Consider the following 16740-nt stretch of genomic DNA (forward strand, 5'->3'; position numbering starts at 1 on the left):
ATTGTTTATAGAACAAAGCCCTCAACCAAACAGAAAAGCGTTCAATGAATTATTTTTGTCCTGGCAACAGCTGGGATGCAACCAAGCACTGTAGGTCAGACTACCAGGATAATCTGCATGGCAGCATTCAACAAGGGTCCCAGGCACCATGCTCTGACCCATTGTCTCAAAGGATCCAGATGCTCTCCTAAAGGCCATTAACTTACCCTGGAACCAGCAGCCCAACAGTCAGCACCTGACTCATAACACAGCTCTTGGGACTTGGGGAAAGAGAGGCTTTGGAGCCAGAAGGTCTGGGTTCAAGCTCAGCCCTTGAATGCACCAGGTAAGTCAGGGCCCATTACATTCTTGGCCCCCCTAAACCTCACTTTCTGCATCTGTCAAATGGGGACAAATTATGCCAAATTGTGGGACTACTGGAAAAAGTGGTTTTGACTATACCTGCCATGCTGAAAATGCTCAATAAATGACAGCTATTACTATGTATCACTTTGCCATCTTTTCTTGTTTTCAGAGAAATCCATGCCATTTTATTAAAAATACCAACTGGACTAACATACATGGAATAAAAATCAAAAGGACCTTTTTAACACCCCTCCCACCTCCATTTTAAGTGCAACGTTCCAGGCTTTTTGTTAAAGCTGCTTTCTATATGTGTATTTATATGTGTACCCACGTTTGCCCCTTAAAATGGGGCCATACAATCTCTTGCTTTACAATGTGCTCTGTTAACGCAGTGTTTCAGATATACCTTCTCCTGTTAATACTTCTAGCTCATTCTTTTTCATGGCTGCATAGTGCTCCACAGTGTGCAGGTACCGACATTTGTGTGACCCTTCCACTAATAGACATTTGGGTGTGTACAATTTTTGTTCTTATAAACACTGCATGAACATCTTTGTATCTATAAACAGTGTTTTGTATTTATTTATGTACAACAAACATCTTTATACCTATATATAGTTTGTTCACATATATGACAATTTCTGTAGTTCAAATTCCCTAGAAATGCTGGGATAAAATAAACACTTTGTTTTGAAACACTGTCAAATTTCCTCTACATAGGCTGTGCCAATTTACATATTCCTTAACACCAGATGAGAATATGCCTTACTTCACACCCCTGCCTACATCAGATCTTGTAAACCTGACTTTTTCCCACCCAGCAGCAAATGATGGCATGCGCTGCTATTTTAATATCTAAATTCCTAACTTCTAGTGAGGCAAGGCATTCTTTCATGTTTAACTGGCCTTCTGTTATTCCTCTGTGAACTGCCAACATTGCCCATTTATCTATCAGGTTGGTTTTTTTAATTTGTAGGAGTATTTTATTATGGATATTAACCTTCTGTCACTTAGATATATTGCAGATTATTTCTCTTGGCTTATTATCTTTTAACTTTGATGATATTCTGAATTAGTAAGTTAATTTGGGGAGACAAATCATCTTGCTTCCTCACCAGCCTGCCTGGTCCTATCCAGGACACTGGTATGAACATACATTCAAGGTCACCTTCTATGTCCATTAGCAAAGCTTCATACTTTTCCTCATACAGGGCTTATACCCTCCTTGTTGGAAAATTAAGGGAGCCTTCCCTAGGGCCTTTCTTGCCACTTCACATCCATAGGATTTACTGGCTATATGGTTTGATACCCTGTGTTTTTATCTTTTTATATATGTCTTATGATTTCAACTAAATTGCAGCTTTCTTGAGAGCAGAAACTTTGACAGCAACAAGCTGCTGCTCTGGACTGCGTCCCCAGTGCCTTTGCACATGGTGGGTGGTCAGGAAGTGAGAGCAACGATTACTCATGAGACTGGCACGCAAAAGAACAAAGGTGACAGCTGCTACCAAGAGGGAGCTGGGAATGTGAGGCAAAAGCCTCCTGAAGTGCTCAGTGACAATAAAAGAGGAGGTCTTTTCCATGTACTTCAAAAATATAAACTGTCACAACAAGGACATACTGTTTAGCACAACAAGGACATTCTGTTTCAATATCTTGTAATAATCTATAAGGGAAAAGATTCTTAAAAAGAATATATATATAGACATACAGACACACACATATATATGAATCACTTTGCTGTACACCTGAAACTAACTTAACACCGTAAACCAACCACACTTCAATAAACAAAAAAAAAAAAAAAAAGAGGGAAAAAACTCCCCACATCTGGAAAAGCAACTACAAAAATCAACCAATCAATCAAAATACCAGACACTGCGTACTACTTCAGACAATTTAAGACGAAACATATTAAAACCTAAAACTTCAACACATTTAAGAGTCAAGAAAATGGCTGCTTTTTGTAAATTAGATACATTCATTGCAAAAAAACTATCTCCTAATAAATTCAAAATATAAAGGCAAATATATATATACATACACACACACACATATATATGTATATATAAACTGTCCAATTACAAGAAATGCAGGTACACTGTACATTGCTGTCATCTTCAGGAGAATGAAAAGTCTGCAACTTACACGACAACAATCTAAGCAATAGGTGGAGGAGGGAAGGGGAGGACTAAAGGAGGATGGCTGGGAGCCTAGGAGCTCAGAAGAACTCCACTAGTACTTTAAGCACAATAGATACAGTACTAATAATAACTATCAGCCTACAGGAAAATGTAGACAGGAAATCCTTCACCTACAAACCAAGGCTTGCTCTTCCAACACTACCCAGGTCAGTGCTGAAGACAGTAAAGTGACAACTTGAGCATACTGTGGATCCTGCTGCAGTCACAGTTCAGGAAGATGAGGAACTCACACTTAATTTGGGTACCCCTCTGTCATGACAACGGCAGACACCGGAGAATGCCAGTTCAAACTAAACCAAGATCAACTCTCCCGCCCTCACTTTAAAATAGGTCCTTTAAGGCAGTCGTTCAAGAAAACAGAATCTTCCTCACTCACCTGTCTCATCCCTTACCCTAAGGAGAAAAAGCCCCGTGGTTCTATAGCTGCAGCTATGTTTGTTTTTATTTATTTGTTTGTTTATTTGTTTATTTATTTATGGCTGTGTTGGGTCTTCATTGCTGTACACGGGCTTTCTCTAGTTGCAGCAAGCGGGGGCTACTCTTCGTTGCGGTGCGCAGGCTTCTCACTGCAGTGGCTTCTCTTGTTGTGGAGCAGAGGCTCTAGGTGCGTGGGCTTCAGTAGTTATGGCAAGCGGGCTCAGTAGTTGTGGCACGCAGGCTCTAGAGCACAGGCTCAATAGTTGTGGTGCACAGGCTTAGTTGCTCCGCGGCATGTGGGATCTTCCCCGACCAGGGCTGGAACCCGTGTCCCCTGCACTGGCAGGCGGATTCTTAACCACCGCGCCACCAGGGAAGCCCCAGCTGCAGCTGTGTTCAAAACAAATGCCAAAATCCTAAAATGAACCCCAATACCAGTATTTTCAAAGTGAGAAACACAACCTGAATGTACATGTCTCCTATTTTAGTCGAGAACCTCCTATCAAATTCTTACTCTTTCAAAATTCTCTAAACAACTTTAAATTAGGATGGAAAAACAAGGCAGATAGTCAAATTCAGAATTTAATTCTGAATAAATGATCTTGGTGATTTTGATTTTTACAAGGCCAGGAAATCTCACATATAAGAACTAAAATGATCTAAGTCTGATAAAGACGATAGTTTAATAACTATTGGAATACTGGGCAAACGCACACAAACTTAACTCACCTATTTACCTTCCTTATTATTTTGGCTGAAGTATTTTATATTTTCCTAGATGCTCCTAAATCTCCCAAATAAGGACATTTAAAAATGTTCTAAATGAATATTTAAAAACAAACAAAACAGCAAAGCTCCTTACTTTCTCCTATTACTCAAGGTTCCCTTAAGAATTCTATATTCAGCATTGCACTAACTTCCCCCCAACATCTTAGTTTAGATACACATTTAGGAGATGGCGTGCTTCAACATTTAATGACTTGACAAGGAGGGCATTCTGAGGACCATGTGAAGGATAAAGAGATTCACACAAAGATTTTGGAGCAAAAATAAAGATTAACAGTACCATTTTCTGGTGGGGGGATGGGCAAAATGGGTGCAGGTAGTCAAAGGGTAAATCCTGGGGACGTAACATACAGTGGTTAACTGTAGTTAGCAACACTGTATCGTATGTTTGAAAGTTGCTAAGAGAGTAGATCTTCAAAGTTCTCATGCAAGAAGAAAAAATGTACCTATGAATGGTGATGGGTGTTAACTAAACTTACCGTGGTAATCATTTCACAATACACGTATCAAATTTTTACGTTGTACACCTAAAACTAATATAATGTTATATGTCAATTACAGCTCAATAAAGCAGGGATAGAAAATAACATTTCCTGAGTGCAACAGAAAATGACCTAAACTACTCACCTGAATAATTTTGAATAATTTAAAACAAAATTATTCAGGCCAAATAGATATTTATTCAAATCCTGAATTGTGAGTTACTGATCACCTGTGTTCCAACCCTGGCACTAATTTTCTCACCTCCCTGAGCCTCAGTTCCCTGGTCCACGGAATGGGGGCAACTGCACTCACCTCATAAGGTTATTTCAAGGACTGCATGGGATAAGCCATATAAGGTACTTAGCTCACTACCTAATACACAGCACGCGCTTAAATGTCAGCTATCACAATCGCTGAAATTACTTCGCTGTCATTGGAAATCATACAACTGAACCTCTCAGAGCTATACATAAATTGAGAGATCACCTCCAAGCCAAACACACCAGCTTCAGTACATGGACTTTGTAACATCCACTTTGATTGTTCAAAGGTCTTTTTTGGTTTTGCTTACTTCCTGGATTTCAGCTATGTTCCAGGGAGACAGGTGAGGCCTGAAGACAGCAGCCAAAGATGTGGTGTTCCTTGACAGGTGAAAATATTTAGAAATCAGTCAGGTAAATGGAATCTCTGCCACCCAGGTCCTTTGGGACCCCATCTTTTACTGTCTCTGCAAAAATTAAGCTCTTTAATTCATCAAACGTTATTATACCGAGGCCATGGCATCAAAAATATGTTTAAGGAAGACGCTGTAATTTTAAGAAATCATTTAAAATTCGCCATTCTTAAGCTTTTAGGGTTAATGAAATGCAAAACCCCGCAACTACTGGCCGGGAGAGATTTGTCTCACTGCCTCCCAGCAGTGTGAGCATTAAATGTGTATTCCCGAGGAGCGAGCCGCCAACTCACTGGTGACGTGGAGTGAGGAATTACAGGAGACCACACGAGACCTCGGCGGTACCCGGCGCCGCGCCGCAGGTTGAAGAAAACCCGTTATTAGATGAAGGCACTCGGAGTTTGACAAACTAGATCGTCCCTCAAAGCAGCATTAACTGCCCCAAGAAATTCGCTTAGAGACCTCCCTATACGCCCTCCTCCCGTGGCGGGCGTGATCCCGGACCCGAGAGCTGGGGGGAAACCCACAGGACTCTAGGGACAGGCCTGCCCGGACACCCTAACGTAAAGGCCAGTCCTCGAAGGAGCAGGGTGACCTCTCCCCACACCAGCCCCACCTACCGGGCTGGGTAGTCTGCCACGTCAGGCCGAGCCGCCGCCGTCCTGCCCATCCTCCTCCCGCGCGTCCCATTGATTCGCGGGCTCCCCGCACCTCGGGATCCCCAACACAGGCGCTCGGAAAAGCGCCCACTAAAGCCGCGGGCGGAGGCCGCGCCTGCCGGACCCCCGCCCCCCCATCCAAACTTTTCAGAGAGAACAAGGCCCCGCGCTGTCCAGTTGGCGCCTCCCCCGCTCCGACGGCTCAAGTTCGCGAGCCGACCAAGTGCAGAGCTGGGCCCAGCGCCGCGACACCTCGCCCCGGCCTGAGCTTCCACCCCGAGGGGCCGCAGGCTCCCCCCGGGCCCCGCCGCCCGCCAGGCCAGCCGAGGGAGTGTGTCGGGCCGGCGCAGGCCCGCGGGCCGTGGGGCAGCCGAGGTCGCCTGGTCCTCCCAGAGACCCGGCCCCACGCCCGAGCCTCTCCCGGGCCTCGCCCGCCGCTTACCGGCGCAGGAGCGCGTCTTCCAGATCTTCAGCAGCAGGATGACGATGGCCGCCAGGTGGGACAGGTCCCCGGTCAACCGGAAGATGTTCATGGCGGCGGCGGTCTGCGCGGCGGCCCCAGGCTCCGCGGCTTAGGCAGCGGCGGCGGCGGCCACAGACAGGAAGCTGCGAAGATGGCGAGAGCGGGCGCGACGTGGCCAGGGACGTGGCCGAACTGCCGGCGCGCGCGCGGGGCAGCTTGGGAGAGCGGGTGGCCGCCAGGCCCCGCCCCTGCCCCGCCCCTTAAAGGGGACGCTCCGGGAGCAGGCCGGGAGGGAGGGCAGGCTCCGGGGACCCCTACGCAGGACCCCGAATGCTTGCGAACTTGCCCCCTGCCGGGTTTCCGGCTTCCCCTCGGGTGACAGCGATTTCGTTTAGTTTTTGAAATGACACTCTCTTGGGGGGGATTTTTTTCCCCCTCCCACTGATCTTAAGAGCTCTATAGGCTTACTGTATGAAAAAGTATGAGGGGGGGGAAAATTAATGTGATTGAATCACTCAAGATAAGGGGGATATTGGGGTGTCGCGGAGGGTGCGGCTTATGCGGGGATCTGAAGATTTTACCATTCTGGGGACTCTCTTTGACAAAGAGTGTGCAAAATTAGGTAGAAAACGAACATTTCTGTAGGATGTGAAAATAAATCACAAGAAATTACTAACGGAACGAAGCTGACAAACAGGATACGCTGCATAATTTGCGGGGCCCAGTGCAAAATGAAAACGTGGGTTCCCTGATTGTTCAAAAGCAGGAAAAAAAAAACTGCTGCTAAAGGTTCTAAAATATAAACCTTTTCCCTTTATTTTGCAGTCTCTCTCGACTTGCTTCCTGTTCTGTTTCATGTCATTCTAAGTAAAGAAAAAAGAAAATGTTAAACTATGATCATGAATTTTACCGTTTGTCTTTATATAGAGCCATGTCAGTTTTGAATGCAAATATCAGAGCATTTAACACAGGTGCGGAATGGCTGAAAGTGTAATTTGTGTTTTATGGCTTGTGTATGGAGGGTGCCTGGAGTTGGCCAGAAGAGATGAACACAGGCCAGACCCAGGAAGGTTGGAAGGAGGAAAAAGGGGTCCTTCTTGGTGGGAGCTGCTTCATCCAAGGTCATGCCCTTCCTAGGGCAGCCATACCCAGCCACTGAGCATAAAGGCCCTGCCCCTCAGCTCACAGAGGATACCCCCGTGGACAAACCTTGCTCCAGAGCTTCCACCTGGTCGGCTAAGGCTGTTGTCAGGCCTGTGTTGAGGTTCACGTTCTCACTCCTTCCGCACCCAGGCTTCGATCCCCAGTAAACTTCTTGCACCACAGGCTCTATCTCAATATCTGCCTCCAAAGAGCCCAGCCTTTGACATGTGCTATGGGACGAGTCTGTGTCATGATCTGACCTCTGGCCTTACACCTGCCCCAGGTGAATTGGCACAGGTATTCCTGGAAGCCATTCAGACACCGGGACAGCTAGCAGTCACATAACTGGATGTGTACAGGATTGTGGGTCCTCTAAATGTGTCCCACTAAACCTAAACCGAATATGTCCCCAATGCAACTTCCCCTTAGCCAGACCACAAAAATGCCTGGGGTCTCTCCATGAACACTCAGAATGTGCGGGGGTGGGTAGAGTGGAGTCAGTGATCTTAACCAATTGTGGTTCAAATATCTGACTTTTGCAAAATTTGTAAAAACACATGACCCTGGGAATGCATAGTTAGAACCCCTCCCAGGGTCTTCAAAGTAGCCTGTGCAAGTGAGGGGGCCTGGAGCTTAAGCTTCATTCACTTCATGGTAAGTAGCCTGCCAACGTGTATTTTGTCCTGTCATTTAAAAAATATGTACTACAGGCTTCCCTGGTGGCACAGTGGTTAAGAATCTGCCTGCCAATTCAGGGGACACGGGTTCGAGCTCTGGTCCGGGAAGATCCCACATGCCGCGGAGCAACTGGGCACGTGTGCCACAACTACTGAGCCTGCGCTCTAGAGCCCGCGAGCCGCAACTACTGAAGCCCACGGGCCTAGAGCCCGTGCTCCGCAACAAGAGAAGCCAGCGCAATGAGAAGCCCACCGCAATGAAGAGCAGCCCCCACTTGACGCAACTAGAGAAAGCCTGCGTGCAGCAACGAAGACCCAACACAGCCAAAAATAAATAAATAAAATAAATTTATTTTTTAAAATGTACTATATATATGCATATATAGTAAAATGTAAAATTGCACCTTGTTTTTGAATAATTAAAAATAACCATTCTTCCACATCATTAACTCTTTTTGAACATCATCTTTCCATGGTACTTCTTAAACTTGTTTTCTTTTTTTTTTTTTGGCCGTGTCACAAGGCTTGTGGGATCCTAGTTCCCTGACCAGAGACCGAACCCATGCCCTCGGCAGTCCCAACCAGTGGACCGCCAGGGAATTCCCTTCTTAAATGTTTTTTTAATATCCTTTTTGTAGTAAAAAGGAGTCCATGCTCATTATAGGAAATTTGAAAATACAAAAAGGTAAAAATAGGGCTTCCGTGGTGGCGCAGTGGTTGAGAGTCCGCCTGCCGATGCAGGGCACATGGGCTCGTGCCCCGGTCGGGGAAGATTCCCACATGCCCGCGGAGCAGCTGGGCCCGTGAGCCATGGCCGCTGAGCCTGCGCGTCTGGAGCCTGTGCTCCGCAACGGGAGAGGCCACAACAGTGAGAGGCCCGCGTACCACAAAAACGTCTGGAGCCTGTGCTCCGCAACGGGAGAGGCCACAACAGTGAGAGGCCCGCTACCCCAAAAAAAAAAAAAAAAAAAAAGGTAAAAATAAGGGGGGGAAGTCACCCATAAGTCCAAACTCTAGAGGTGAAGCTCAGAGCAGATGTGGTATCGAGTAGGGGGGGGCCTCCCCACAATGATTCCCCAATTCCCAGGGGAGATTTGGAGTTGCAGAGTCTTGCTGATTATGGGGCAAGATGGGGGAGTATTTGAACAATGTCTGAATTGCAGTGTCAGCAAATATAGACTTGTCTGGGAAGTCTGGAGGGGAAGCAATGGAAGCCCAGATCCAGACAATCCTGTGAGCCCATGAGAGGACTCCCTGTATGTGAAGAGTGAGTGGGGTTTGGCTGGTACTGGAACAGCGTCATCATGTTGGAAGGTCTCGGTTGAGGGCCTGGGACAGCTGGACCACTGAAGTCTGTAATTGGGGTTCTAGACATTTTACTCTGAGGTTGCATTGAAGGAGCAAAATCTGGGGAAGGGTTAGAGAAAGAAGCTCTCCACCTCTTTCCTTCACAATAGCCTGCCAAGGATGGTGTCCATGTGTGGTAACCCCCGTGAGCCATGCCACTTGGTATGCATGTGCGTATGTAGTCTCTCCCACCCAGAGTCGGGGCTGGGCCTGTGACTCACCTTAACCCACAGAATGAAGCAGAGTGATGCTGTGCTGGCTTCGCACTATAATACAAAGCTACAGTAATCAAAACAGTATGGTAGTGGCACAAAAATAGAAAAATAGTCAACGGAACAGGATAGAGAGCCCAGAAATAAACCCACCACCTATGGCCAATGAATCTACGACAAAGGAGGCAAGAATATACAATGGAGAAAAGATAGTCTCTTCAGTAAGTAGTGCTGGGAAAATTGGACAGCTACATGTGAAAGAATTAAATTAGAACATTCTCTAACACCATATACAAAACTAAACTCAAAATGTATTAAAGACCTAAATGTAAGACTGGATACTATAAAACTGCTAGAGGAAAACGTAGGCAGAACATTCTTCGACATAAATCACTGCAATATTTTTCCATATCCATCTCCAAAAGTAAAGGAAATAAAATAAAAAATGAGAAAGTGGGACCTAATTAAACTTAAAATCTCTTGCACAGCAAAGGAAACCATTGACAAAACAAAAAAAACAACCTACTGAATGGGAGAAAATATTTGCAAATGATATGACTGATAAGGGATTAATATCCAACATACATAAACAGCTCATACAACTCAACATCAAAAAAACAAGCAACCAGGAACTTCCCTGGTGGTCCAGTGGTTAAGACGTTGCCTTCCAATGCAGGGAGTGTGGGTTTGATCCCTGGTCGGGGAGCTAAGATCCCACATGTCTCATGGCCAGAAAACCCAAAAAATGTGAAATAGAAGCAATACTGTAACAAATTCAATAAAGACTTTAAAAATGGTCCACATCAAAACAATCTTAAAAATAAACAAACAAACAAACAAAACAAGCAACCCAATTTAAAAATGGGCAGAAGAACTGAACAGACATTTTCCCAAAGAGGAAATGCAGATGGCCGACAGTCACATGAAAAGATGTTCAACATTGTTAATCATCAGGGAAATCCAAATCAAAACCACAGTTAGATATCACCTCACACATATCAGAATGGCTATCATCAAACAAAACACAAATAACAAATGTTGGAGAGGAAGGGGAGAAACGGGAACCCTCTAACACTGTGAGTATGTAAATTGGTGCAGCCACTGTGGAAAACAGTATGGAGGTTTCTCAAAAAACTAAAAATAGAACTACCATATGACCCAGCAATTCCACTCCTGGGCATATATCAGAAAAAAGAAACAAAAAAACACTAATTCAAAAAGATACATGCACCCCAGTGTTCACAGAAGCATTATTTACAATTGCCAAGATATGGAAGCAACCTAAGTGTCCATCAACAGATGACTGAACAAAGAAGATGTGTCATATATACACAATGGAATACTACCCAGCCATAAAAAAGAATGAAATTTTGCCATTTGCAGCAACATGGATGGACTTGGAGGACATTATGCTAAGTGAAATAAGTCAGGGAATTCCCTGGTGGTCCAGTGGTTAGGACTCAACACTTTCACTGCCAGCGTCCAGGTTCAATCCCTGGTCGAGGAACTAAGATCCCACAAACTGTGTGGCATGGCCAAAAAAAAAAATCCAGACAGATAAAGATAAATACTGTATGATACCACTTATATCTGGAATCTAAAAACCCCAACAAACTAGTGAATATAACAAAAAAAGAAGCAGACTCACAGATATAGAGAACAAACTAGTGGTTACCAGTGGGGAGAGGAGGTGAGGGACAATATAGAGGTAGGGGAGTGGGAGGTCCAAACTATTGGGTGTAAGACAGGCTCAGGGATCTATTGAACAACATAGGGAATATAGCCAATGTTTTGTAATAATTGTAAATGGAAAGTAAACTTTAAACACTGTATAAAAATTTTTTCATTAAAAACAAACAAATAAAAGAGAATGAAATATCTTTCTAGACACAGAAGAATGTCAAGAGCAATGAGAAAGCTTTGAAATCAAGCACAGAAATTTTTCTGTGTATCTGATATATTTATGGTGGAGACACAACCTACTGTACTGGGTCAAATAATGCTCCCTCCCCTACTGCAAATTCTTGTCCACCTGGAACCACAGAGTGTGATATTATTTGGAAATAAGATCTTTGCAGATGTAATTAGTTAAGGTGAGGTCATATTGGATTAGGGTGGGTCCTAATCCAATGACTGGTGTTCTTATAAGAGAACACAGAGATGCAGACACACACACACCCTATCATATGAAGACACTGACAGGCAGGGAAAACACTACATGACGGTGGAGGATAGAGTGGGGCATCTATAAGCCAGGGAATGCCAAGGATTGCTGGTAACCTAATGACCACCAGAGGCTAGAAGGGAGGCAATGCTGCTGATGAGAGTTTGGACCTCTGGTCTTCCCAACTGTGAGAGAGTATACTTCTGTTATTTTAAGGCACCCAGTTTGTGGTAGTTTGTTACAGCAGTCCTGGTGAATGAATACACCTACCTTTTACAACAGAATGCTTATTAGACTTACTGCTGACTTCTCAATATAAAAAATGGAAGTCAGAAACCAGTGGAATAACATCTTCAAATTGATGAGAAACTATAACTGTCAACCCAGAACTGTATATTCACTAAAACTGTCTTTCAAGAACGTGGCTAGTTACAAAGATATTTTCAGATGCAAAAACTGAAAGAATTTACCACCAACAGACCCTGACTACAAAAAAAATTCTAAAGTAAAAAATGTACTTGAGGAAGAATGAAAATGATCCCAGAAAGAAGGTGCAAGAAGCAAGACAGAATCACAATTCAGGATGTGAAGATAAGAATTCTGCAGGGGTGGAAACTTTGGGAGCCCCAGGGAAACACAAGAACTCAGCTGCCAGCCTTTCAGTAGGCAGAAGCTCTACAGCTACGGGACAATGGGCCTGATTGTTTCCCAGAATGGAGTTTTCCATGAAGCATGAAAAGAAACTGATAAAAAAATGTCTCCTATACAGGCGATCCCTTACCACTCAGTACTTCAGCTCCTGAACCAGCATTATTAGTGTCCATTTACACAGCATTTTTCAGAAATATCACTTGGTGCTTAGTGTAAGGAAAGGCTAATCAAGATTTTGCGATGAATTTCTTGAGCAAATGAGAAATGGCTCTATATTCTTGATACAGGTGTAAATCTTCTAATTTATTTTTGGGATTCTTAGATGGTTTTGGGTAACTAATATGTAACTTATGAAAACTGCAAGTATTTTGTATTTCAAATACTTCTACCTACCGATGAGTGTAAAAGTATCAGATTACTCAATATTTGGGACCACTTATTGGCAACCGTCGCAAAACAAATTGATTTGTATAGTGAGATGCCGCCAAATTGTGTAAATATTTACATACAGCATATACCTGTGTATTTTAGCAATGACTGGGGTCCTGTCACTTCCTTTTTTTCTTTCGTAAGTGAAAAAGATTCAGAGCACACGACCACTTTTCATTCTTAGAAACAAATGCATAAAACGATCTTTTATCAGAGCAGTAGAAAGTTAAACACTGGAAGTACCCAAATACTTTGAAAAAGCTGTCTTCTTTTCATCTCTCCCTCCATTTTGGGTATAGTATGTGTGTATCTTTATTGGTACACACAGACTAGGCTTTGTGAGCTACTTTTTTTTTGCTAAAAAATCATGGCTTGTTGGCTCATAATGACACAGTCATACCTAAGAGATTTGTAATTTCTTTTCACTCTTTTCTTGAGCTTATGAGATAGAGTTTCAGTTCTAAGTAAGCATCAGCCAAACCTTCTGTACACATTTCAGTTTGCTGTGTAATATAATGACATGAAATCATATTCCTTTTTCTCTTGTTTCTCTTTGCATGTAAGTTTGTTGTGAAAATGTAAATCTCTGAATGGGTATGAGGTTAGATCTGAGATTTATTTCTGCCCATTACGTGTCTGAGTCCATGATTTCTCAGAAGGACTATGTGCGTATATATACACACATGCACATATACACTTAGGAATAATATGAAATTATTTGAAGAGAACAACTTTCTGCAAATGCCTTCACCAGTAAGGATTAATGATTGCTTAAAGACCCTGACGACCTGAGGATAACTTTCTCATGAAGTAGATTCAATGGCTGATAACAGACGCTTAGAAACGGCAAAACAGATGAAATGGCTCAAACCGGCAGGAAGTCTGGTCTTTCTCCTGGGGTTCCCCTCCTCAAGGAGCTTCTGCAGGAATCCCTGAAGGATGTGGCCATGTGCCGGAAGTCTGTTCTGGTAGCGGCCTGACACCTCGGCCCAGCTTTTACACTCAGAGCCACTACTTCCGCCCAAGCTATTTGCGTTCCTGAATCAATTCCCCCCAACACATACAAGTCCTGCCAACACAAATAAGGTCACACGACGGTGTCTGCCTGAAGCTCAGAGGGGGACGGCAGTGCTTCCAGGTTGATGCTCTAATCCCACATCAGGGCCTCTCCCCGCAGGGCCCAGCTTACCTCCCGCTAGTGGGGGAGTTCCCAGCTCCTCCCTCGAGGGCTCTCCTCTTCTGCACCCTCCAGTCCTTCCAGCTCCTAGATGTTGGACATTGGGGTCATCCATTTCCTTCTGTGGAAACCCCCCACTCACCCCACATGGTCCAAGAACACACAATCAGTGCTTTTATTCAGTGCTGGGGACATCAGGAATCCAGTTAACATCACTTTACAGAAAATATTTTCCCTCCCTTTTAGGGCACTATCAAGATAAAGATTTTGCTAATTTGCACAATCAACAGACCCTTAAGCTAATGGTCTACGCCATAGCACTTGGTTTCCTGGTGACGTCACAGTTTCCCCGCAGAACACTGCGTGGGTCCTGCCTGCCTGTGACTAAACGGCCCATCATCTGGGTGAATTTCCTAAAACAAAGAGCATCTTCAAAATAAGGTAATCAGCATCTTTCCATCCAGAAACCAGAACGGCCAACTAGCTTCAAACACAGCTCCCTTGCTAACATCTAAAAGTGAATCAAATCCCTTTTTAGGGGGTACACCACTATACCGCAGGGTAGTCTGAAGGAGTCAACTGGCAGAAATGTTTCATTTCAGGGGCTGCAAACTCACAGCTGGGCTCCATCTGGCTCACAGAAATGTTTTCTTTGGCTCACAATTGATCATCTTCCTTAAAGTTTTGAATTGGTTGCCAACATTTCATTAGGACATTTGAAATAGAAATCTGGATTTCTAGCTTCCTTTGCGAAAGCCTGAAGATCAGGCATCCCAAGGTGTGCCTCCTCACATGGAGGTCCACTGACTAGAGGGTGCAGCGGGGCCCCCACAGACACGGCATCCGCTCTCCAGCCCTCCCTATTGTCTCTCCCTGTCCCTCCATGTCAGTTACCTGTCATCCTTGGTCCTGTGTAGTTGTTTTCTTACACCACCCTCTTCATAAGTCTGCATTCCTTGTCCAGCCTCTGTGGGCATTCCGTCTGCAACCCTTGCCTTAGAGCTTTGGATACACGTGGCCAAACCGTTTCACGGAAAGGAGCCATTCATTTTCTTGAGCAACTTGGTCGCCCTCACCTTTGTGTTATTTGTTTGATTTAATAGGCACTTATTGAACCTTGCTGTATGCAAAGGCTAGAAGCAGATGGGCCAATGGGAAATCAGGCTGATGAGTGGGTTATCAGTGAGTAGACATCTACTAGCTGAAACCTGGGTGTGTGAGAATTTGCGGAGGGAGGGCAAACAGTGCCCAGCGCTGCTTAAATAAAGGTCAAGGAAGATAAGGACAACTAGAGCTTCCTGTGGTTTCCTGTCCGGGCGACAGCAGGTTCAGGGGAGTGACAGGAGAGAAAGCCAGGCTGCTGTGTGCTGAGAGGTGAGTGGATGGTGAGGATGCAGAGGCAGCAAGTGTAGACAACAGCTCTGAAAAATCTGGTCTAAAGGAGGGAGTGAGAGGGCACGAGCCACTGGGATCTAGACTGTTCTTTGAGGGTTGCAGGTAGAGGGATGTTTATTGGTGAAGCGGAAAGAGCCAGTGGAAAATGATTTGTGGTCACAGGTGCGTTGGGACCCCTGGGAGCTTGGGGAGGCGGGGATATGGGACAAAGAATTAGCTCCGAATTGCAGTTGAGAGCAATGCCTGAACATCACTGGATGAAGATGAGGGCAGGTACATAGAAGTTTGCAGATGGAGGGTGGGGGGAGAAGGTGAGTAAATCCTGCTTGATTGAAGGCTTTCTCTGTGGAATATCAGCTGAATCCAGAGATCTCTGAGGCCTCCTTGGAACTAGGACTATTATATCCTTGGCACCTGGTAAGAAGGTGGTATGAGCTGAATTGTGTCCCCCTCCCCAAATTCATATGCAGAAGTCCTAGCCCCCAGTACCTCAGAAGGTGACTGCATTTGGAGATGGGGTCTTTGAGGAGGTATTTAAGGTTAAATGATGTCATAAGGATGGGGCTCTAATCCAATAGGACTGGTGTCATTGCAAGAAGAGACGCCAGTGATGCAGAGAGAAAAGGCCACGTGAGGACACAGCGAGAAGTGGCCATCTGCAAGGCAAGGAGAGCAGCCTCAGGAGGAACCCAACCTGCTGACACATTGATCTTGGACTTCCAGCCTCCAGGGCTGTGAGGGAATAAATGCCTGTTGTTTAAGCCACTTAGTCTATGGTATTTTGTTATGGTAGCCTAAGCAGATTAACACAGGGAGGAACAGAAGGGGGTGAGAAAAGAGGTAAGGGCGTTCTTTATGTCGAAGTCACCAGAATCTGTGGCCCCTGGAATGCTGATAGATGTTTTTAAAAATCATGTTAAGCAAAACAAAGAAGATACTTCCACTAAGAGGATGGGCTTTGGATTTAGACAGACTTGATTTTCCATCAAGCAAGTCACATAACCTTCCTGAGTTTTAGACTTTTTATTTGTAAAAAGGAGATAACAAAACCCACCTCAGAGGGTTACTGTGAAAGTAAAATGAAATATGTAAAAACATGGAGCACACTACCTAGTAAACATTAACTGATTGTTAGGAAAGGCGGTGTGTAATGGGGCTATGCTATTTTATTAGTATCATTGAGAGAGAAATACATTCCTGCTTGTCACACCCTGTCATTTGGTGAGGAATGGGGGCGGAGGGTATGGCGCACATATTGGCTCACATATAGGGTTTCGTACTGACTTGGGTGTAGAATCGCCATGAAATAGAACCCTGGGAAATGAAACTCAGAGGAGCTGACCCATAAGATTATCTGCACCCAGCACTGTGCCTGGCACATGGTAGGCAGTCAAACAGTATTGGCGAATGCATTTATGAATGAAGAGAATGCACTGAGAATGTTAAAAGACTGAACATCTATAACGATCTGTTGATGAGTGTGTTAGTCAACCCTCTTAATGTTGCAAGTGACAG

General features: G+C 44.5%; 1 long non-coding RNA gene across 3 annotated transcripts; it reads right to left on the bottom strand.

Annotated features, from left to right (window-relative positions):
* Positions 1-6: 6 nt before the first annotated feature.
* On the bottom strand, positions 7-6780 carry LOC114487765 (uncharacterized). Of its 3 annotated transcripts, none has more exons than XR_008619325.1 (3): positions 6010-6780; positions 4232-4876; positions 7-3356 (listed from the first exon to the last, which is right to left on the bottom strand). It is a non-coding gene; the product is annotated as an uncharacterized lncRNA (long non-coding RNA). The 3 variants fall into 3 exon arrangements; XR_003683153.2 differs by having other exon boundaries at positions 4807-4876; positions 6010-6247; XR_008619326.1 differs by lacking the exon at positions 7-3356 and having other exon boundaries at positions 3363-4285; positions 4722-4876; positions 6010-6249.
* Positions 6781-16740: the final 9960 nt, after the last annotated feature.

Source organism: Physeter macrocephalus, chromosome 14 (genome assembly GCF_002837175.3).
Source record: "Physeter macrocephalus isolate SW-GA chromosome 14, ASM283717v5, whole genome shotgun sequence".
In the NCBI taxonomy this organism is placed as follows: Eukaryota; Metazoa; Chordata; class Mammalia; order Artiodactyla; family Physeteridae; genus Physeter; species Physeter macrocephalus.